A 25299-nucleotide genomic window follows, 5' to 3' on the forward strand; every position below is an offset into this window, starting at 1 on the left:
TGCTTCTCCTGTAACAGCACTTTACATCACGTGTCGCTGTTATGTAACGGATGGTTGAAAAAAAATCTATACCATAAAATTGGTCGCTGTTATTGTTATGCAACACAGGGAGCTTTGGCGCTAGAGTCAATCGCGTGAAACGCGTAAAAGATGTCTCTTTTTTCCCTACTTTCCTCTCTTTTTTTCTTTTTTGTTAAACTAGAATATTCTGCCTTTCCACGTTTAACGCTGTACGAGCACCGGGAAATCAAAAGCGAACTCATCTGATTGATTATAGCAATTTGCCTGGATTAGTCGAATCGAAGTTCGAGCGGAATGCGAATAAATCTAACGTTAACGCGCAACACTAGCCGTGCAGAATTAATGATGTTTGGTCGAGAGATGATTAAAGAGGTGAAGGGAGAGGAAATGTTTAGCGAAATCGGCCAATGTGTGCGAAACTAGTTGAGAAAAAGAAATATACATACCTACATTCATAACCACAGAGAAGTTTTACGAACATATTACGCGTGTTAAACTTTTGAAATTTGATTAAATGGGATACGAGTATTATCGCTACGTTGGTAAAATTTGAAACCAATCGGAAAATGTATGTAGAAAGTACAAAACATCTATCGCAAACATTCACTTGGTAAAAAATTACTATACAACGAGAACGTTGATATTAAAAATATAATTAGTGTTGGTGATGGTCTCTTTAAATATCGTGGCTACTAATACAAATAATTGACTGAAATTTCAAAATGTTTTATGGAGCACACATAATATGTACATTGATATGAGCCACCGTATAAAGTGGCGGGCAACAGAGATCGAATCGAACGGCAAAAAAGCTAGCAAAAGAAAATTCGCAAATTTCCATCGACTCCCTACTATATACACACCTACGCCATTCTCGTAGATCGAATATCGCGATCGATCACCTTGCGCAAGGTTGATCATCCTTCCATCGTGTAACCTCTCCCTTGAGAGACACGTCTCACGATTGCTTCGTTTTCGAAAGATTATCTATATAGCGAGTCTCTTTTCTGTTTTTCCTCTTTCTATAGAATTTATCGAACGATTCGTGCGATAAATAGTTTCAGTTTTTGCTTTATAAAACTATTTGAATATCATGAATGCCATTTCACATGATCAAACTACTAATGTACAAAATCTACAAAACTGCTATTATTCATACACACATTGATAATTTGCGTTCTCTCTCTGCCTTCAACACCATACACCATGTATGTCATATATGTATTTTATGTGGTCATTATCTCAATGAATATTCTGAATTTTTATTCTGCAATCGAATAATACAGTAGCCAAAGATGAATATACATACAGGTGATTTGATCAAGCTCGAGACATTTTCAATGGCATTCAGATAGAATATAGTCATATTCTTCGATATATTATTGTAACAAGCGAAATAAATGAAATAATTGCTACATATACATGATCGTCCAATTTAACGTAATACGTGTATAATACAAATGAATATATTGTACAACAATTAGAAAAATGAAATCTCTTTCTTTCGTCCTACGTCCTAATTTGATAACTACAAACCGTAGATAGTAGAAAGGAAAACAATAATATAATCGATAATGATGTATTCATAAAACGACGATCATGATGACTACTGCGCCTCCTCTTTGCATGAGAGGAAATGCTTTAGTTTTAATTGATGACCGTTTCCTAGGTTCAAACAAGTTGAATGCCGACACACGTGATGCTCACATTTTCCTCTTTCTCTCTCTGTCTTTCCTCGAAATCACTGACAATTCGTCGTATTGCTTGATCCAACCGCACGTCGGTAACGCAAACCAATTGTATGCATATACATGCACACATATATGAATTCACAAGTATGTATGTAGATACGTGTACCAAAGCTCGCGATGAGAAATGACTTTCTAGGTAGGAGGAACATATAATATAAAGTCAGACGATACGATCTCCCAATAGACATGTGAGTGTCACGTGTCTGTGGTTCCGACGCGAACGCATGGAATTATATGTGCCTTGCATCCTTTCAAACGCGCGTTTATTTAACGCGTGCTTTTTAATTTGTCACATAAAACCTGTATTGTGACGCTATTTCCTTTTTATTCTTTTTTATTTTGTACAGAATAAAAAAGCGCCAACTAAAATATTCAGTTAAATTGATGGTATTCACGGGTAGCACCTATTACTTGCTAGGTGTTTATTCAACGTAATTTGGTCGAAAATGATTTGATCGTTCAAACCTGTTTTTTGTTTATTGTAACTTTCCTACTCAAAAAATCAAAAAAGCACGTTCTAATGTTTTGGTTGAAAGAATAGCCTTGATTTTTAACATTAATTCATATATCGTCGTAGTATGTTAGCTTAGCTTGGAGTTGATTACATTTTAAATTCAAATTGAAATTCAAGTTCAAATTCAGGTTCAAATTCAAGCTCAAGTACAAGATCAAATTTTAAATTTAAGTACATGGTCAGCCATACGTAACTATTTACTGATCCAAAATACATTATCCAAAAAACTAACCACCACCGACCACTTCACGATTCATGTTTACCTCGACCAACACTCAACCAAAATAAAACCAATAACTCTTCATCCGTCTTGCGTTCAAAAATCGCGCCACACTGTTGCTAATTACCCTCGTTGGGTATGTGTACACGAGCGCGAAACGCAAACAGGGGTAGAGCGCGTGCGTGGCTGAAACACGCGCGTGCTTGCGCTAAACGCACTTTCCTGCACGCTTATCTTCTCTCTCCCGTTGAGCGGCTACTCGCGACGCATTTACGTACACGCGTGTGCCGACGATGCGTCGCGCGTCGTGGCGCATATAGCGATCCAAATACGACCCAGGCGTATATACGTTGAACGTGTGTGCGTTATATACGTGTGTACGCGTGTGGTCGAGTATAAAGAGCCCACTGCAGAAACAGAAGCGGCGGCGACGACGATGGTAACGACGAGTAAACATACGAGCGACGTAGAGGGAAAAGGACGAACAACCAACGAGAAAGAGAATACCGAAGAAGGGGAAGGGAGAGAAACAAGGAGAAAAGAAAACGAAGAGAAGCAGAGATGTTCTCTGTATTCTCAGGCGAGCTCGACGGCCGTACATACCTAACTTAGGTCATACCGGCACGAACGCGATAAGTGTTCCTCTATCGCTGGTCCGCAGCCGCAGTGGTGGGGAGAACGAGTCGTGGAATTCGAAACAGGGTGGTCCACGAAGAATCGTCTGTTCGCAGCGACAAATTTGGTCGATAATTAGAAGCTCGACATTTTTTCCCTGCTTTTTAATCCATGGTTTAACCACAGTCCGACTTTTATTTCTTGCGATATTGGTATGGTACGATCGTTTTAGTGCTGTTTATCGATTCAACTCTCATTTTCAGTAATTTGCTTCGGCTACTTCTTGCATGCCATTGCGCTGCCAGACGTATTCTTGGAACGATACACAATAAGGAGGATGTATAAGCATTCGTATTCTTGTGTTTTTTGTAATTTTGTAAGCAAGGTGTCATGTTTAATACATTAAATAGCAAGTAGATCGTCTATCCTGTCTTTTTTAGTTAAAATGTCCTAAAATTTGTTCGCTTTTGAAAATTTAAATGACGAGTAAAGATATATGAGATATTTCCGAAATATTTAAAGAACATTATCTTTTAAGCAAAGTTATATCATGCAGACTGTTATAAAATGATGACTAACTATACTACATTAAACGATTGATTGTAATGAAACCTGAAAATGGCATGAATAAAATGATGAAACGTTCATTCGACTGGTAGCGAATTTTCTTTTCCTCTAAATACGTGATAACACAAACCATTAATGCAATATCGCATTAAATATCTACATTAATCATCACAATATATTAACAATTTTATAATCAATGAATGATTACAAAGTATATATAGATTTTTATTGACACAAGCACCGAATAATTTCTGTAATTCATTAATTAATTCGTCACTTTGGCGATCACAAAATTATTCGCGTCGATATCTTGGCATTCATTTTCTTCGATATCAATGCAATCTATCGGAATGCACCGATGAGGGATGATGTATACGTCTTTCTACAAATTATTGTTCCGTCCGTATAGCGCGACCATGATGTATGGATGCGGCAAGACACGGCCGATCCTTGTCAGTCGATCTTGTTGCAAAAATCACGAATGATACAGTTTCGCCGAGAAAGTTCCACTGTCGGGACTAATTATCGCTTTCGTTCGAAAATAAATTATATCGAGGTGGACGTTTACTACGCCGAGTTCATTGTTCCGCTGATTTACAGCTTGCGGGATCGTGTAGCACAGGCGACTGGCTAGCACGCGACGTAACGTCATCGAGGAGAGTTTTTCGTTTAATGCTGGCGCGGAGATATCTCGAGAATCAAATTTCGTAGGGACGTGAATGTGAAAAAATAAAAGAGGGAAAGAAAGTCTACCTTTGGGAGCGGCCAATCACCTACCAGCCAATAAATTCAAAGAAACTCTTATTCCGACGTTCTCGATTCGTTCGTGCGACAATTTTTTGCAGTGAAACGTGTATTGGATATTTCAGATTCTTTGTCTCGATGAAATACTATCAAAGATCGGTCGTTCGTACTGGATACCTTTTTCTTTCTCCTCTTTCTTCTTATTTTTTCTTTTATTGCATATTACTTTTGATATCGATGTTAACTGATCAACACCTTTTATTAATTTCTTCATTTCATTACGTAAGTACACGATTAAGATTTTCAACAACAAAATGATTTATTTCTGTAAGTACAGATGACGCAAATAATGGTGAATTCTAAGCAACAGTGTTTGTAACAGCATCACCTTTCTGTCTCTTTTCCAATTAATGGTCAATGTGACTTTTGAATGAATCATATAATTGTAGGCTTCATAACAAAAACAACGATACACATTTGTCTTTCACGTTTCACATTGTGGCTGGCAAACAGCATTAACAGCTTAATCCACAACTATAGTACGGGATAGTACGGGCATAGTACGGGACATCGTATTGCACAAGTCGTGCGAATGGCTCAAAGGCTGCGCGAGCTTGTTTACGTTTTCGGCCCAAAATTCTCGAACGTAAATCGTAGGTTATGAGGTTAACGTTCACTTATGCCTGTCAACATGCTATCAATATATAATATATTAAAGACGTTTTCTTACAATACGTAAATGAAGTGGGATATCGAAAGAAGAAAGCAAATAAAAAATAAAAGGGAGGGGAAGAAAAATTCAGCTGGTAATGAGAAATTACCGTTACCGATAAAATATGGTGGCAACACGCGCCGTAAAATTATACACGAATTGTACGGTAATTTGAAAATTCCGGCCCGGACTCCGATGATTTACGATACATCTATAATCGTGAATCACGAGATGTGCGCGCGCGCGCTCGATTTATGACGCACCGATTGGTGTAATAGCAAAACTTCATCTTCCAGTCGACGCGGCGACCGGTCACTTTTCCAATGAATGCGTTTTGCTGCGATATTTGCGATTTAATGTCCTCGCGGGATAATACACGCCAAAGAATTATCGTGCAACGATGTGAAACGAATAGGCAAAATAAACAGATAGAGAAAGAGAGGTGGAGAAAGGAAAAAAAGTAATTAACGTTTAGGAAATCATGGTTCGTCTAATTTACAAGCGTTCGACAACTGTTAGCGCGGACGTCATAGATTTATATAACGGTCCCCGTCGTGGCTGGCGAACGGGTGAAAAAGTCGAGGAGAACTCGGGAGAGGCAACGCTCGATACAATAGTCGTACATGAAATACGATTCGTCGTTTCGCGCTGTAACAAACGTCCTCCCCTCTCCAACATTTCCCCCTCCTCACCCGCCCACATTTATGAATGAAGTTACGCTCGCGATCGTTTAACTATAAGCAGTACTTCATTACGACGCCGTATTATGCAATCTCGAATAACAAGCCATAAAGCCGACCACATTAAATTTCACTTCGGTTCTACTGTTTTCTTTCATTATTCCGTAGGTATACGAGTAACAGAATATGATACTCATTGTCACTGGAAAAAATTGGCTACATTTAGCGATATATTTAATATTTTATAAAAAATATATTAACGAATTGTAAATTAAAATGTTAGATACAAATTTGTATGAGAAATCTATACGTATGTATATCCAGTGATTCAGAGATATACGTTCTTTTAAGAGGGACACTCGAAAGGAATGCTGTCCGAACGAAGAAACGTGGAGGATGTTAAGCACCAGTTAACCTTCATTCTAGTTCTCGTTTCATCGGTAGAAATAACAACCTAAATACTTTTCCAATATTCGCGGTTTGTTTTCTTCCTGATTCTCGAGTTATTTAGTTCACACTCTTAACTACAGTTTGATAAAGAAAAAGTCAAAGACACATCCATTTTTCATCGAGCAGCCGCAGCTTTCGCTTGGCACACCCACAGAATCTTATTACGGGACAGTCGTACGTGCGACGAACACCTGCCCTCGCGTTTTACACGTCACGCCTTCTCGATCCTGTTTCCCTGGTCTCAACGCGACACCTATGGTTCCAAAACCAAACAGAATTCAATTTCGTTCGACAACACACATTGGGGATAGTATGCCTCGTTTATCGTCTTCGTTTCACTTCTCGCGTCGATGGACATTTCTGTGTTTTGAAGTATCGATATCACGAACGAAATATCGTTGATGCGAAAGTAATGCCGAGTTTTGGTCGTACTAAGAAACGCATAGGTCATAGCTTCCGTTGGCTCATATTTCGCAGATTACGATAAAATCATTTTATACAGATGATATTTTGAACGTATAAAACACTAAATTCTGTTCTAAGCTTAGAAGTACATGAATATTTTTATATCATTACGAGTAATTTTATTCCAATTAGCAGACAAAGTCTGTTTTTGGTCGATTGTGTTATATGAAATTAAAAAAGATGTAAATGTGACTATATATTTGAAATTCTTTCACATTATACTCGTGTCTCCTACCTATTCTCTAAGCATGAAGAAGTATACCAACCTTTTTCGCCATTGTAGAATTATTTTAATGGAAGAAGTATCAGTTCGCTTTTTCGAACAAAACCAATTTCTTTCTATGAAGACGAACAGACATAAAACAAAGTCGCAACATAGTAAGCTAATTTATTTTTATATGCACAACAGCGGCAATATTTTCCTACCAAGTCAGTATAAGCCGTATTTGAAGATTACATTTGATTACATTTGATGAACTACAGCGTTTGTACTGTTGCGAAACAGGATCGTTTAATTTATGAACAATTTAAAATCGAATACGAGGGCCTCCTCTACGTACGTTTTGGAGCATCGCATCCGGATGTCCCCCTTTTGTATCGCCTCGTTTTCTCGCGAGCAAGCTTCGAAACGATTGCATTTCTTTTTTCTCTCTTTCTCATTCCGTTCTTTTCATTCGTAGTCGATAGCATATATCGAAGACTGACCCGGTTCCAACGTTTACCATTTTACACGCGAGTGTGCATAATCGATGACAAGCGTAATAAATTCGCGATATCGCGGTATAAATCTCGCGGGACACGGATTATCTCGCATTTCTCTGAATTCCATGCTCGTTTTCTGGCTGTTTTTATCGAACGTGTACGCGTATCGTCTGTTTCGTTAGAGAATAGTACAGAGTGGTAACGCAATTCGAAATTTGGAAAGGAAATGGCAATAACTGGCAGAAGAATTCCAAGAAGATTCGCGGATAACAATGATACGTAGAATTGCATTTTCGTCGACTAAGCAGGATATGTACATTTGAGAATGTTCGTTAATGTGAATTTGCACCAATGAAAATGAAAAATAAGTAGAAATAACGATTAACCGTGATCGTAAACATTTACGAGTATTTTGTAACAATGTTGATACAACAAATAAAATTCGCTAATTATAAGTACAATCCTTTACAGCTAAAAATATTCATTAGCTTCTAGATGAAACATCGTAATCCGTTATTTCTTTGATTCTGTGTTAACGATGGATTACTGCCCCAATACGTTGAACGTAATACTTTATATCCAATTAAAGTGTACTGCAAACCACGGAATAATCTGAAATACGAAAATATGGAAAGTCTATAAACATTCAATCACGACTCGATATTGAATAAAATTAAATGAATTCAGCAATCGGTGTGTGTCATTGGTACGACCGAGCAACGTAAACACGGTTAATCCGTGTGTAACTCATGGTCGATTAATTCACGGCTAAACCGGCGGGCACCTTCGCTAGATTTATGGCCGCGGTACCGATTGGGAGATCGGCTGTTACAACGTTGGAGACTTCGCAACGGCTTATAAACGAGGCATACAGTATCGGAGCAACTAGCCAAGCAAACGTTTCTTCGCATGTATCGAGCGTAAGAAGACATGCCTACCTGATTCACGAATACTCGTTTCGCCCAATAGTTCGTGGAACGGATACGATACGATTGGAATTAACGTTACGAAGCAACTCCAATCTTTCCACTGATAGCTACCTAGATTTTTGTTCGTCGTTTTACTAATTACTAGGTTCGATATCGTTGACTGAAATACTGTCCCGAAGCGACGCGTACACGTAGCGATTGTGAAGGGTATGAAACGAGACTGTCACGGCTCGCGACAACCGCTCAAGCCTCAAAGAATATCGCGAATTAGCAAGCAGAAGGGTAACGATAATGTTTCTCACGAATGGCCTTACGAACAAAACGAATTGTGGAAAATTAATAGGAGGAGGTGAAGGAGAGACGCGCGAAACGTCGTCTCTCGAACTCGTCCACTCTCCTCTCGCTCTGCGCTCTTCTCTCACTCGACCGTTAAGAGCGGCGGAATACCTGAGAAACGAGTTGGAAAAAAACGTACGCTCCCGGAGAGCGAGGTGAAGGAACGAGTGCAGAGTCCCTTTTGCCACGAGGAGCAACGTTTCACGAGCGATGGAGAGAGCCAGAACTCTATAAGAGACGAGCCGATGAAGAAACGAGCAAGAACATTTCGAGAGTAAAGGAGAACGAGGATATAGGGAAAGATAGGGGAAGAAAGAGAAAAAGAGTTTGAGCACCGATGAATTTTATCCGAAACTCGGTACCATACCCGGCGTTCTCTCCTCTTTTTCCTTCTGTCGCGTTCTCCATCTTCTCCCCTGGCATCCGCATAGGATCTTTCGTTTTGTCTTTTCGTCGTTCCTTCTGGACCCTTCTGTTTTTCTCTCTTTTCCTGCGCCACGACGGGCGTAACTTACTCGTTCGTGCATGAGACGAAGAGGAAAGAGGAAAAGGGGCTGGCGCAACGGAGAAAGTATAGCCTCGCCGACGAATCTCCATGCTAACAACGAACCCGTCCTAATTATTCCTCGAGTGTCGGGTAGGAAGATCGTCACCGCGGTAAAAGAGGGCGAGAGAACGCAAGGAAGAAGGCCAAGATACAGAGAGAAAGAGAAACCGGAGGTATATTCCCGATGTGGAAGAGCGGAGGGAGAAATTACAGAGGAAGGGAAAAGAAAGGAAAATAAAGAGAGGAAACGAGACGAAGAGTAGTAGTCGTTTCACCTCGTGGCAAATGAGCGGCACTCTGTATCGATCACCATAGGTCACGACTCGAGATAGGTGAATGTGTGCATATGTATAGATACGCGGAGGTATGCATATAGGTGTACCACGCGCTTATATGCGATTGCAGACAACCGCGTATTGAGAGGAGAACGGACGAAAAGAAAAAGAGGAGAGCAACGAAGGAAGAGAAAGACAGATGGTTAGCCGACGAAGCACAACAACTTTGCGCTGGTAACTTGACTGAACTCGCCTGTCTGCTCACCGGTATCGCGAGTCTTCTGCCGTACGTACTTCCGTATACAAACACAGCCAAGTGCTTTTTGTTTAACGATACATCATTGAGCCTTCGTGTATATCGTGGAACGAAGCACGAACGGAGGTAGTCGTACGACCAGGACTCCCGATTCCGTTCTCCCTTACGCGTTGGTGAACCTCTTTTATGACAATAAAAGGTACTACCCTTCCAATAGGACAATAGTCCCGGAGCCGCACACGATACACGTTACTTTTTATTAAATATCCACGTCTTGTTTCCTCCGCTTCTCCCTGTGACCTTATTCGATTCTTCGACAATGGTAACCAACGGAAGGGTGCAAAAACGTTATAACATCGTATTCGTAGGTTACCCCTCGCCAAGGTACACAGCTACATACCACTTTTCTTTGGACCTTAAATTTTGGGCTCAAGTAACGCGAAAGAATACTCGACCACCATAGAATATTTGGAGCACATCGGTTTAACAAGTGCCCCGTGTGTCAGGCCATCGACCTAGAAACCACATTAGCCGGTCGTAGCTGACGTCGCGTCGTCAACTACCTATTTAGAAACGATACTACCTATTGGCGAGAGTCACCGGCACCACCGCCGTCGCCGCCGTCGTCGTCGTCGCCGTTGCCGTCGCCGCGTTTCAACCGATCGCGGTTCCATTCCGTATCAGCGAACGGAGAGCTCTCTCTCTCTCTCTCTCTTCCTCTCTCTTGGCTCTCCTTCGGTCGCGCCGGGCTGGTTTCGATCGTGCGAACAAACCATCCGTAGCCCACCAACCAACGGTGGAATCGTGTTCCGTAAGTCCGTCGGGTTTGCGCGAGAGAGTTGCTGCTTCTCTCCCTCTGGCCTCTACCTCCCCTCGCAACCGTTTCCTCCTCCTCTTCCTCCGCCACCTCCTCCTCCACCTCCTACCTCACTCTCTCCCAGAGTATTGAACGAACGAGCGCGAGGAGAGGAACCAGGAGACCAGAGGCAGCGGCGACCGAGAGAGAGATCGAGCGCGAACGCTACGACCGTTGCAGAAAGAGAGAAACGTAGAGAGAACGCGGCAGGCAGAGAAAGAGAGGGTAGGAACGAGCTCGAACGCCAACGACAGAGCGAAAAAGCGAACACGCGAGAGAAAGACGGAGGCAATGTGAAGCAGGGTACCCTGCCGGCACGGCATACAGCATAGCCAGAGAGACGTGCCGGCTCTGTGGATCCCCTAGTCTTCTTTCGCTTCCTCTCACGACCCTTTTTCTCCCTCTTACTCGCAGCACTGTTCACCAACTTCTCTCTCTTTCTTCGCCTTTAGCGTTTCGCGTTTCTCTTTCTCTATCCCTTCTGGTGCTCACTAGGCTAGCCTACCTCCATCCAGAGCGCTAAAGTCCTCTCTGAAATGCGACGGTAACACCCTCCCTCCACCGCCATCTCCTCCTCATCCTCTTTCTCTGCCATCGTCCCGGCATCCCTTTTCCTCGCTCTCCGACCTCTATCCCACTCGCTCTCTCTCACTTTCGTCGTCCCTTCCCACAACGACCCCTCCCGCGGTCCAATCGCGGCCCGCCGTGCCGTACAGATTACAGAACGAGTGAAGAGCAGAACCTGGTGCACGCGCGGGAAAGAGGACCCTTTCCCCGCAGAGAAAGATGCCGCGAGAAGAAGAGAGATCACCGCCAGCGCGTCCTCGTCATCTCCGCTTCGAGTCGATGCTCGCTTTCTTTCTCTCGCTCGACCGCTTCCTTCTCGATGGAACACGCGCGCGTTCGTTTGCTCTCGCAAAGGACCAAGAAGACCAAGAAACCCGGCGAAATGCCTGCGTTTTTGCAAGTCGAAAGGAGACGGAAACTTAGGCCAGAGAAATTCGAGACGAAGTCGAGCGGAGGATATTTAACATCGATGCAGGGAATATGGCGGGCTGTTGCCGAATAGACGACGATTTAGAGAACCAAATTTACGGAGTAGCATTCCTACGTGCGTGAAACTAGTGGGAAAGCTGTGGTAAACGAGAAGCTTCGGATTTGTGGAGGAACAGGTTGGTAAGAATCGATGCGATAAACAGCGATCAATGATCGCGGGAACGTATGTGTGTCACATGGCTGATAAGATAACACGGTTGTTAAGTAGTATAGGAGAACTGTTTGCGTTTTTCTATAAATTACAATCCTATGGTGAATATTGAATTATTATTATGAAATATTGAATTAGATTAAGACGATAATGAAACACGCTGTTGAAAAGACTCATATTTAATACGATGTAGCGTGTCTTTGCATTAAGTCATTAACTGGTATAATAGAAGGAAAGGAAAAAGACGATATAGTAAACACATATGTATATACGAAGCGAGGAATAATCTGACATGAAATCGCGGAATTACACCCGTCATTAAGCCGGCAATTGGCGAAACGTAAGTCGAAGAGAGACCGCAGTAGCGTAGCGTAGAAGAGATAACGGCCAGTTAAAATAAAACAATCGATAAGATTGGGAGACGAAGAGGGAGGCGATACAGAAACAGAATAGAGAGGAAGTCGGCGCATCGTTGATCCGGAATACCGAATACATTAATCAATAACAAGAGGGCTGGCCGTTTGTCGAATAAAACGAGAATAGGAAAAGTAGAGCGCGATTTCAATGAAGAAAGGGAGACAGAATATAACGTGGAAATCCTGAATAGGGTAGCATTAGTCGGTCTCGTCGGCGAGTCGTTCAATGCTCGATGTGTCGTAATTAACGTCGGTCCTTGCATTTCTTTGTACTCGCTCGTAACCTCTCTTCTTCGATGTTTATTAACTACGAAACGATCCGCACGAAACCACAGGTACTGATTATGCTCCCATTTTGCGGTTACGCGACCCTTTCCGTTCTTATTCACAGCGAATATTCAAATCGTTACAACCAAACACATACGTGATCCTTGTTTTAATATTTCCCATAAACGTCGTTTATTCGATGAATGCGGAACTTTCGAATCTAACATTTTATAGGGAGAAAATCAAGGTTGCCCAAAAATCTCGAAACTACGCTGTACTACATATTCTTCGCCTCCCAATATCCGGCTGTCACGGTTAGCGAACAGAGCAAGACAAACGCTCGTTCGTATTCTTCCGTTTTCGAAGGTTGAATACATGACGGGGCCATGGACAGCCGGGATCTCTCGGGAAGGGCCGCAAAAGGCCGGCTTTCGGTTTTTTCATGGCAGCTGCCAGCAAACTAGGATCACCGGGTACACACACTATCGCATGAAAACCTCGACCACGCGTACGTTCGCGCGCTGACCGTGTGCGAGGCACCTCGTGTGTGTACTCGTACACAATAGAGGAACGAGGAATAGCGTACATGTGTGGACCGTGTGTATATGCGATCGTTCGTGTTGCCGCTCGTGTGCCACGAATCCGTACCACACATATGTATCGAGTTTCAGAAGGCACGTTAGGCGTTACCATCGACTTTCTTATATGGAATCGCGTGCGAGAGACAGGTATACGCGTGTGAGCGCGAGCACGAGCGTATACGCGCCTCTGAAAAACGGCCGTAGGAAATAAAGGCGAGTGTATATGCGCGTTTGTACGTGTCGCGAGAGGAATAATTGCAGCCACGATAGCCACCGCCACCGCCGCGTAATCTGATGCGTGTATCACTTTTGAGCAACAAACGGACGAGCCCCTTATCGGTTTCTTTGTCTCGGTGAAATTAAATCGCTCCAGTTTCGAGGTTCGCCGATAATTACACACCTTGTGCAAATTAAATCGTTTCTTTCAATAGCGTGACCATAACGAAGATCATATGATAATTAGATAAGCGTGCCGGCGTTATAATCTCCGACCGCTACTGGTTGACGCAGATAGTTTGTTCTATTGTCTCGACAGTGTTAAGATCAGAGGGAACGAAGCGTCTAATAGGTTGGGAACGCCGATTGTATCGATACGGAAACCCGTGAAGTAAGGTTTCTTACTATTTAACGAACGAAATTCACTATCGAGTGATAGATGCGGGTTGCAAATGTTTTTAATCGTGGCATCGATAAGACGGATCGAAGCACGATCGTGTATGCGACGTGAGTCGACGCGAAGAAAAGCCATATAATCCGTTCGACGGCTAAAAACGCACGCAGACCGTGCGTGCGTTAATTACAAGCACTAACTGCACTTTTACTTCCTGCTCGCTCGTTGCTCGTTATATCGAGGACCGAAAGAACATGTCGCATTCGGCTGCGAAACGAATTCTCTCCGGCAGGGTGCGTTGTCGTGGCTATTGTAAAAACGATAAACTCGCGGAACGAGTCGAATCGAACGTTTTACGAGTACATATGTACTTTCTTTCAACGTTGACGGAGGTATTTACGAGATACGACGAATAAGACAGAACTTCTCCCGTTGATGTTCTTCTTCGTTTTAATCGTTTTCCCTTGCGCTACAAAGGCGCTACAATAATAAATGTCATAATTACATTTCACGACTATTATCAGGGAAAAAAGTAACTAGAAGAGGGGAACGAAAAAATGACCAGGCTCGTTTCGCGGAATGAAAATGTAAAAACAATTCGAGTCGCCGCTGCTCCGAGACTTGGTAATTTACCGGATAATTGATTAATTAATCTTAATCAAAATAGATTACTCTTGGCGTAAGGACGTTAACGGTCGTACATTTGAAGTGATTAATTCAACGGGCATTAATAATTCTGGATTCCATTGTTCCTGTTACTCTCTCTCTATCGGTTTGTCTTCGTTTATCCCACTCCTCCCCCCTTTCCCTACTTATCTTTCTCCCGCTTACGTTCGCTAAACTATGCGTTGCTTCCCTCCACCGATGCAACACCACGTTTCAGCGAACTCACGGATGTGTACGTTTCGGCGTGATTTTAACTCGAATCACATTGCTAATACATCCTCGTTTATTATGGCTTTTGTACGCGCGAACGCGATCTCACAGTAGTCGCCCTATTGTTCCATTGTACCATATAATATCCGTCAGCGATATCTTGAGCCTCCGCGAGCATGCCGAGCGGCAAGGTCAACGTTAAAACACTTAAAACACACAAACAGTTATCGACGATGAATCCATAGGGTGGCTGCAATCGCGCATGATCGTTGGAAATTCGCAACAGAGTGCGATCATTTATTCGCATTCGAATTTAGAAAGAAAGTGGACCAATTAATGGTTGTTCAGCTTGAAATAAAAAGCGAATAACAAGGGGAATAAAATGTTTCGAATTTTTCCATTAGCTGGATTCGATTTTAGTAACTTAATGAAGTAAATTTAATTATCTTCTATCTATCAAATATTCAAATATTATTTAACGACATTATAAAATGAGCCCAGATATTTTCTTTAAACTATATTACATTTTAACTTCAACTTGAATATATAAAGACTGCAAATAGAGAGCGGAAAAGGTTAGATTTTCTATGTTTTATAAAGAAGAACATTGATTGTTATAATATTAAATTACTAAAATTATCAAAGTATTATTTATCTTAAGAGCCATATCTTTAGTTTCTACAAATTTCTTCGTCGATTCTACCTTTGGATCTAACAGATTCTTTCTACTTTTAACTACTTTGTTTAGTCATCAAGTGAATTAAAATTAAAATAAAAAGAATTACCAAAAACGCACTTATCACGTTTCTTTCTACGACCTTTATATACAGAGACAGTTTCGATAACGAGGTCAAACATCATTATTCCCCCCTAAAACCATAATTACTATGCTGTCACCTAAGAAACAAGCAAATAAGATTATTTCTCCCTACTATGTAGTTGGAACAAGGGAGATGTTTCGTGACCGAGTCGAAGTGATTCTTAGTTTTTAGACGAGCGAGCGAGCGCACGCGGCAGTCGGTCGGTTCTCGTATCGATCACGCGACAGCTTCGGTGTAAACGCATTTCTCCCCTTTCTGCGCGAGAGGCGACATCTAATGTCATAATGAATCGATAGACATTGTCAACCGTTACGAGAATTCGATTATCACGAACGGTATCGTACAGACAGCGACCATGTCGTTAGCGTCGTTCGCTTTTCCCGTTATCATCGACATCGCTATCGTTTGCCGTCTCCGGAGCGAGGAAAAAAAATGCACGAAAAATTTCCAGCTTCCGAGAATCGACGCTTGGGCGCCAAGCGATTATTCTTCGTTGCGTGAAGTTTGCACCCGTCAGCGAGTTCTCGTTCTCGTACCGCTTTTAACGCACCGGAAATAAAAACTGCACACGGAGGCGCCTCTCGTCCCCCTTCCCTCTCTCTCTCTCTCTCTCTCTCTCTCTCTCTATCCCTCTGTCGAAAGAGAGGAAAAGAGATTCAGCGGGGGAAAAAAATACGCGCGATGGCCGCGAGCGCACCTCAAAATTCTAAATAAACCAGAGACACCCGGAGACGTAACGAGCAGTAACAACTGTCGCGCGCCGTCGTGAATAACGACGTCGATATAATCGGGGATTTTCGAACGGGCGCTGCGTGTAACGACCAACGTGACTACGGGCCGTAACAAAAATTTCAAGCATTACGCAATAAATATAGAGAAGACATCGTTGCAAACAGCGAATTCCGTGTAACGTGCTCTGCGTATATCTCTGCTTCTTTTTTTTCTTTTCTTTTCCCGTTTTTATTTTCTTTCATTATTTTTTGTAAAAAGAAACGCAGTTTGTATTCCCGTATCGACACGTAAATACACAAGTATCGTAGGAGTATGCATTTTACTGCATAATGTAATTCGTTTGAACGATAACGTGGAATCGATTAGTCGAAATAAAGGATTTTTTAACAGACACGGGTTCCTTGAACGAGGAGTAGTTTGGCCGCCATGGCCGACGACAATACGTCTCATTAGCATAATGGCGAGAACGAGCGCCGATCGAGTATTACGGTACACAGAGAGAACCAACTCGACTCGATGGTGGTCATTGTCATTTAAAACCATTTCGAGATGAAACGTCTGGCGTTTCAGTGTATTCTCGCGAAGCGACCTGATTATTACACAATCTACGAACCGCATGTAATAACAAGGATTATTTAATTAAATCGGTTCTCTTAAAAGGTGAATCTTCTTCTCTCGTATAAACTAACCAGGGCGTAAAAGATTTTAGTATCGACCGGAATGAAGTACACGCTTGTTTAAAAACGATTATTTCTCCTGTTAAATAACCTGCTATTTCGTTCGGGGTTTTATCGGTGAGGAATTCCGGGCTACGGATTGCACAGTCTAATAGCACGTACTAAAACTGCCTACGGTCAACTCGTCGCCGAGAACGACCCTAACGGAGGTAGTCCTCAGGATTAGTAACGGTAAACAGAAAACTTTTGAATCTCCCATGGCCATGTATAACTACGTTACTATTCACTGACGCTACTCTCTCTGACTCTGTTCTAAGCTTTTACGATTCCGTCTTCCTATATGAGAACTCGTTGGTATGCAACTAACGATTATTCAATTGCCGAAATGTGTTTAAATTTGTGTTGTGAAATGATGGATAGATAGAGATTTACAGATAGATCCAAATGACTCGCGTATTGCCAATTTACTAACCATACAACTTGTAAATAACAATTAGAGTAACAAGATAACGAATATGTCCGAGATGTCCTACCACGCGTATAAAATACAAACCCTGCGAACACTATAAACGCTTTTCTAATTTCGATTCTTCGCGTCGTACAAATACAGAAACTTCAATCGAATTCCCATATACCATATATGTATATATATGTCGATACATTTTCCATAGGAAAGCGTTTATAATTTTAACAGGCTGTTATAAATACAACTTAACACCAATTGCTCTACTTCTGCGAGAATTGCCGCTATTACCAAGGGCGGCGTTAAACGACACCCTTGGTTTAGCTTAGGTTTCAAATTACGAGCAAATAATACATTTGATATTGAAATTGTTTTCTGTACCTTGTCGTCGCCCACAGGAAGTGGCCTCCGCCGCCAGCCGCTTTTCCTCCCTTCCTCCCCTACTCCTCCTCTTCTCTCTCTCTCTTCTTCGGTCAGTTTTCCAGTGACACCACTGTTTTCACCCACGCACGAAGCAATAATGACGAGGCCTACGTTCGATCACTGGCAAATCGGACGCATCCTTTCCAGTTTCTTCTCTCCGTCCTTATGTGTTTATCTCTGTCTACACTTGCCCTTTGTCCTACTTCGTAGGCAGTATATACGTGTGTACGAGCAATCGTTTGCGTCTGCCTCTGTCAATTCTTTCTCCTTCTTCAATGCTTTTCTTCAAAAGCAGAACAATGAGCGCGTTCTCTCTCTCTCTCTCTCTGTCTCTCTCTTGTCTCACTGGTCCGATACACAGAACGGCACAACTGTAAATTTGTTTCCTCTCTTTATCTACGTTTCCTCACGGTTACGTTGCGATGCCCTCCCTTCTCCGTGTCCAGTTTCTCTTCCTGTATTCGCTTCCTCTTGATTTCACACGTTTGCACAGAAATTGAATTTCCAAGGGGCCGTAGGTGGAGAGGAAGCGCACGAAGAAGGAAGAACGTTGGCTGTGCGCACAGCTGCGATCACGGAACCTCGTGATCCTGAGGAGGCGACATTTCTACGCGGTACGGGAGCGACACGCGATTTCGTGCAAGCCTCGGAGTCGAGTGAAAGGGAGAGGGGGAAACACGGGGGAGAAAAAGAAAGAAAGCAAGCAAGCAAGAGCCCGGCGTTGTCTATAAGCCGGCGAACGGTGAGTTTTCCTTTCCTTCGGAGCCACTACGAGGCGCCCTTCTCTCTCTTGCCGTCTTCTTGCCTGTAGAGCTCCAACAGCCTCTAAACAATGAATACAATACGCCGTGATGGCTGACGTGCGGACAAAACGCGCGCCGAACAATGTCCCGCGAAAAAACGCGCAAGGGTTCTCTCCGCCGCGACGCCGCGAAGAACAAAAAAAAAGAGAGAGAGAAAGGAAAGCAAAAAAAGGAAAATATGAACGAAAATACGAGAGACTAGTCGTTACCTGTGCTCCGGGGACCGGGAAAAATAACGAAGAAACGAGAGAAGAGACGTAAGGCGATGCGGGTCATGTTTTTTAACGACAGACGCGCAAATACGCGAATTCACAGAATGTCTACCAACCCGGTAAATATGTACCTTGGGCGTTCCTTGCGAAGCGAACACTCGGGACTCGCATGTTGTTTCTAAGTTCTTAGCCTCGCGATCAAGCGAATTTTACGATTATGTACCGTTGACTTCGCGCCAGAATACGACACACGAGGAGGAGGCTTCGTAAAACGATCGCGGCGTACCACGGATCTAGCTCTCAAGCCAAAGAAATACAGCACGTTCCCGAGCACGATACGCAACGCCACGGAAATGGTCGAAGAGCGCACGTTTCCGTGTGTCACACACTGTGTCCCCGCCGTTAAAGCGGATCTAATGACCGGTGCTGCCGCAAATATCGACCGACGATAACACTTGCTCTCATTCTCCGCTTACGGCGAAAACTGAAATTCCGAAACAAACGAAACTGTCGCCAATTTCGATAAGTGGTAAAATGAATAAGTCGAATGCACGTCAGAGATCGAAACAAATAGTCAGGCCGTTCATGTTCGATTGCTCGCTATGAAAACACATCGAATATGTATCATAATAGACGGCGTAATTACCACTATAGAATATCTTTCGGAACAAACTGGCCAACGAATCCTCGTTATTCCTGTGTCACCGACAAACAGCTCGGTTATATATTTCTCGGACAAACAAGCAGGAGACGCTACCGCTTCTACTACGTCGCTATAGTTTCCACGCTATATACCCTTCGTTTCTAACGCGGAACGATTAAGTAACGAGGCGAGCTTGTACGAGTCTCTCGTTCTCCCCGTGCACGAGAATAAATTCACCCTGCACGCCCCGCGTGAGGATCGATACGCACGATTATTTCGGGAACTCGCCCCGTTCTTGTCGAGTGCGAGAGCGATTTACCGCGTGCGACAAAGAGGGAGTGAGAAAGAGAGAGAAAAAGGACGAGTAACGCGGAGAAAGGAAGAGAAAGAGAGGGAGGGTGAACTAGCAGATAGAAAGAAAGGGAGCCGCGTGGAGAAAAAGAGGGGTGAAGAGTCAGGACGAAACCGTAGCGCGTGGAGAGACAGAGAGGCGAACGGAGAGGGACCCTTTTTGCCCCTGGAACGAAGGCTGCAAAAGAGGCTCGGGGAAAGGTCGAACGGGCACGTAACGTCTCGTACAACGCGGCAGCGCGCGAACGTTCAACGTTTTTCAACGTGGCGACGGAGACGACGACGACGAGAACGATTGTGACTACGACAACGAGAACGATCGATTTTCATCGAAAACGTGGACACAGTCACGACGACGCAACACAGAGTTCGTCCTTCCCGAGTTCGTAAACGAGTTCATTCGACAACCAGCGAATCCCACGATACCGAGTGGCGCGTTGCGTGACTGAGCACGAACGAACGAAGCCCGGTAATAAGCGGCTGAGAATCGTTCGAGGCGTATACGAGTCCTTTTCCACTATAACAAAATACGCTCGACGTAACCTCGATCAATTTACGGGGCGTTCGTAGGTAGATAGAAAATTATGCTCGCTACCTGCGTGTCTCGAGTTCCACCGGCAATATAAGATACCACGTCTCCCTGTTTTTCTGTCTCTGTGTCTCTTTTTATTCTTCTGCGTTTCTTTTTATCGGTAGAATTCCAATGATCGGATGTAGCTACGAGCTCTTAAAGACTGTTCGAGGTAAACGTCGCGTTTTATCATGTTTCTTTTTCGAACAAAACGAAGGAATCGATTTTACAGGACCGAATTCATGAGGAAAGAATTTTCGTTCGGACGTTATTCCAGGAAATTACGGTACGTTCGTTAATAGCCCGTAAAACGCATTTTGAATAGACTATCGCTAGGCTCGCAATAAAATAAGGTCACCACACTGCCGAACAATTTGTCGGAAGCAGTAAAAGCGTCGAGTTAACGGGTATGAAAGTTCACTCACTGCAGCATCAACGAAGATCGTTTGGAAATTCTACACGTTTTGCATTTAGGAAATCAACCGGCTGGACATGCGACTTACTTTCCTTTCTTTCAAATCGCAACTGCGATACTCGCGTAAACATAACAGAAGAGTGTTTCGAATTCCCTACCAACTATCACTGTACATATCTTGCATTGTCAGCTCTTTTAAAATAATATTTATATCCTATCAAGCAATTAACTATCGACTAAAATATCGTCAAGTTTCATTTTCAGATGCATTGATATTTGTTAATAAATTTCCTCAGTCAGAAATCAATTTTTATTGACTTTTATCGATGACACGACTTGACTAAATCGCTTAATCAAATTAAAAAAAAAAAAAAAAAAGAAAAAAAAAACATTAAAATCACGTGAAAACACGATTCACCTTATAAATAGGTTTGAGCCTATTCGTCGCACTACGAACAAGTTACAAACATCTATTCATTCAGCCGGCGTTTGCCACTTGACTTAAAGGATTCATAGATTCTTTATTCATGTATGCTAATTGCGCTCCGCGGATTACGCCGGTTAGTCACGAGATTCATCAGCTGGAAGGGTGAGCGCGTCGTTTAATTTGCTGAATCCAACGTTTCGTCGTTTTTTTTCGAACGACCGTTCGTTGTTAACAATTATCGTTCCTGGTCAGATCGAAACTATCGAGGCGGAGAAACGTTTTCGTCTGGCACGATACCATGCTCGGCAACAGCGACTCCTCTTCCGCGATTAGTCACGTTTCGATTTCATAAGACGATCGATCCTTCTACAGAAGATACGCCCCCTTTGTCTTTTCTGCGCTCTTTATCTCGCCCCGGAGACATTTAATATCGTTCGGACATGAAATGCTAAAATTTTACGATCGAGACGATAGCAGGCTTAAACCTCCGAATCGATCGGATAAATTGGAGAAAATCGTCTTTTGGTAAAAGCGATAAATAGATTGAGCGTTTCATCGAATTTGTATGTACATTAATCCTAAATCTATATATGTATTATCTTAAGATTTTTCTAGTAATTAGCTGAGTGTTACTTTTCACTTTGTTAAATGCAATATATTAAAATATTATAAGTCGTTTCTTACTTCATTTATAGTAAAATTTGTTAAAGCGTTCCAGCAAACGTATCTAACAGATGTGCTAATACTCATAGCCAGAAATGTATATACTCACAGAACGTTGAGAAACACAGAGAAAAAAGTTGACGAGAAACTAAACACTAAATTCACTGTCCTGCCACCGCGTTCGAACTTCCACGACAAACTGAAGATGAGCTACACAAAGTCACAGGTAGAAACGGCTGATCGAGCCAATCAGACGTGACACTGTAAAAGAACGGCCTAGGTCATTTCGTCCGCCAGTCTACGAGTCTGAAGGTATCCTCGAATTCGCTTGACCGCTAAACCTCTCTAAGTCCATTCTTGCCAACATTCGAATTCCACCGAGCGGTAGACGATTTAATCGAGCTCTATATGAATTTCTTTTCTTATTTCAACCGGATAAAAGCATTAAAAGGAAAAATACGCGAGTTTTATCCATGAAAAGAGGAAAAAATTGTTCCCTCTCTTTGTTTCGCGAATCACATTCAGAGGAATGAAGGCGAAGATATTCTCCAGAACGTTACGCTTGAAAAGATAAGAATCGTTGAAACGAAACACGGAAATAAACCGACACGCGTGAAAAGCCGAACGCGTAGCAGCAGCCGCGATGGGATATAACTGTTTCTCGAATGTTATCGATCTATTTGTCAGCGATGTAAGCTGCATCGAGGTAGTCGAGATTACGCGGCGAAGCGAGCCCGCAATTTTCGCTAGAAAACCAGAGCGTGCCTAGTATGGTCGAATGAGTGACGTATACGTGCTTCCGTTGCGTTATCATTTGACCGATCCCCCCACTACTCCCTCCCTCTGCGTGGTTACCTATCATCGATAAAGATACATAGTACATTCAATGATGTACAATTTCTTCGTCAGTTAGTCATATTGAATTTTGTTACGAATTTGGATTGCTCTACGAGTTCTTGTTTAAAGTTCTTCGTCGCCTTTATCATGGTAGCATAACGAATTGGTGAAACAATATTTATTTAGAATGATTCGTCGCCCAATATATGGAATCGACATTTAAAAATTCGTACGCCTATGTTACGCTGCAGCTCGCATTGGCGTGGAACTTTGGGATGCGAAGCGTGTCCAACGCGAATGCACACCGATTGATAGATGATGGGAGGCGGGCGTGTTATCAGTTGCTCCCTTAAAGCGACTCTGAAGTCATCAAATTAAACGGTCGAAAAAACTTTTGCCAAGCACGAAGAGTCGGTGCGCATCCTCGGCCTCCACCACTCCAACCGTACTCAACGTAAGAAGTGCTCTCACGAAGAACTCGCAAAAGAGCGCGCATCTCGTTCTTCGGCGTCGATTTAGGTCGTTAACGGTAAAACGGCGTTTGCGCTCCGCGAAACCAAAGAAGACCCGTTACGACGGCTCTCGATTTTGCTGACGTGCCTCGCGCGATTGCCATGTAATTGCACCTGCACGAAAATTGCGTCACCGTGCTTCTTTAAACGTTCTCTGGTTTCCACGGTTCTAAAGATCCTCGAAGACCTACGTTTTTCATCCAACCTTTGAGTTTCGATATTTTTTCTTTCATTGACTCGAGCTTGTAAATCGGTGATGCGCAATATTAAAAGAAAAAGAAAAAACACGTACGCGTGTAAAGCATAAGGGTATTAGTAGTATAAGAATTTCGAGTGTGTCGAAAGATGACACGTTTGTCACGCAACGCGCGCGTCATCACGTTAATCTTTCTCGATTGCTTGGAAACGTTCGAACGTTTCCATGTTGATCGCCGCTCGAGCGGACAATAAAATCCGAAACAAGACAGGACGCGCACCACATACTTATATATATATACAGAGGCAATGTTATACCGTATAAAGAAAACGAAAGAGGATGTACCATTAATCGACATCCCTCTGAATCTAACTGCATTATTCTATCTTACCTAAACAAATTCGGTCCTCGTGTGTCGTATTGTATCTAACCTTTTATCTTGCTTGCACTTTTCCAATCATACATGGACATCTGATAAACACATTTCGTATAAAGAACGAAAAACACTAATGACTGTATCGCTTCTGACCGTGTCTCACCTATCGATTTACGATCTATCGATTTCTTTAGTTACCGAAGCACAACTGTGTCACAACCTCAAATTTCAAGGATTCAACGAACTATGACTACTATCGGTTGCACTTTTTGCGAAGAATCGGAATCGAATAAACGCGCGAACTGTTTCACTATACGAATATACACGATTTAACGCGGCCTCTTTTCTTTTTATCGACTTGGGCGATACGCAGCATATTCCTTACCTAACGTATCAAATACTCGGCTCGCGTGTCACGTCGCAGCCTAACGAGCCTGGCTGCACCTCCGATTCGACGAAATATCATTCCACGTCTCCCAGCCACCGGTGAGACGACGAGACCTTCGACGAGCCTCACTTTGTGAGAGGGACGCGCAGGTATAACACGACGACGTTTGCAATTGGACCTCGAAGCCCACGATGAGACTCTCACTCGTTCGAGCCCCGGCACGACACGTCGCGGTGGCGTCCCGAGGAACAAGAAGCCGAGTAACGACGATCACACAAAGGACAATCGATGCTCTCCTCTCTCTAGATTCTCACTGATATCCGTCGCACTGATTTCACACGCTACGGGTATATATATATATATATATGTATATTTATATATATATGTACACATATATATATATACATACATGTATGTATATCACGTTCGGAACACCCGTAATATATGACCGACGAATCTTGCGTTAATCGATATGTTGCGTGTCCGATGTTTTTGTTTTGTTGTATGTACGCGATATGCAACGGTTGTCCACTCCTTCACGTTGTCCGCCCAAACGAGAGCCGTGCTCGCGTCTTTTCACGTCCGTACGTCGCGGGCGCCGATGGCGGAATGAACCGGTGGCGCCGCGAGCGCCGACACAGGCGCCCTCGTGAACTAACTCGCCTCTTCCACCGACACAAACACAACCTCTTACCAATACGATGGACCTACGTTCATCGATGCCAGAAATACGCTGCACGAATACACGGAAAATGAGTAGGATCGTACGACAGCTACACTCCGCCGAATCTATAATGGATATTCGCACCGACGGACCACCTGGCCCGCCTCCCCTCGTTACACCATCTAACGGGTGTCCACTGATTTACACCAATACGTACTATCGTGTAAGTACGTATCATCCGGTACACGTTGCATTTTTCCAGCCACCGTGTAGTATTTGAACGGCAAATCGGTGTGGCTTTTGTTTCCTCGATCGTATTCGTGTTTGACGACATCGAACAATTTGTAATTCGGCGTTTTCATGATTTTTCTGTCGATGGAATTTGTCGAATCAAGTTGTTGTGGGGTTACTAATTAGATTTAATGTAACATGAAAAATCTTAAAAATCCTACGATAAATTCGAATTGATGACTTATAATAGAAAAATTATAGTCACCCATGCGAAATACAAAAGGAAAGAAATATTGA

At 42.9% G+C, this 25299-nt stretch overlaps 1 protein-coding gene across 20 annotated transcripts in view; it reads right to left on the minus strand.

The window, feature by feature from the left end:
- Nucleotides 1-24725, minus strand: part of LOC126919367 (bromodomain adjacent to zinc finger domain protein 2B-like) — a 211586-nt gene extending 186861 nt beyond the window's left edge. For 9 of the 20 annotated variants that reach the window (XM_050728453.1, XM_050728456.1, XM_050728455.1 and 6 more), the window contains exons 1-3: nucleotides 24517-24725; nucleotides 24105-24448; nucleotides 17672-18538 (exon numbers count right to left, since the gene is read on the minus strand). The gene's annotated coding sequence lies outside the window, so the exon portion shown is untranslated. Of the gene's footprint in view, nucleotides 1-17671; nucleotides 18539-18725; nucleotides 18839-18859; nucleotides 19303-21907; nucleotides 22598-24104; nucleotides 24449-24516 lie in introns of those variants that run through there. The other 11 variants (XM_050728466.1, XM_050728465.1, XM_050728464.1 and 8 more) reach the window with 7 other exon arrangements.
- Nucleotides 24726-25299: the final 574 nt, after the last annotated feature.

This window comes from Bombus affinis, chromosome 8, assembly GCF_024516045.1.
Source record: "Bombus affinis isolate iyBomAffi1 chromosome 8, iyBomAffi1.2, whole genome shotgun sequence".
Classification (NCBI taxonomy): Eukaryota; Metazoa; Arthropoda; class Insecta; order Hymenoptera; family Apidae; genus Bombus; species Bombus affinis.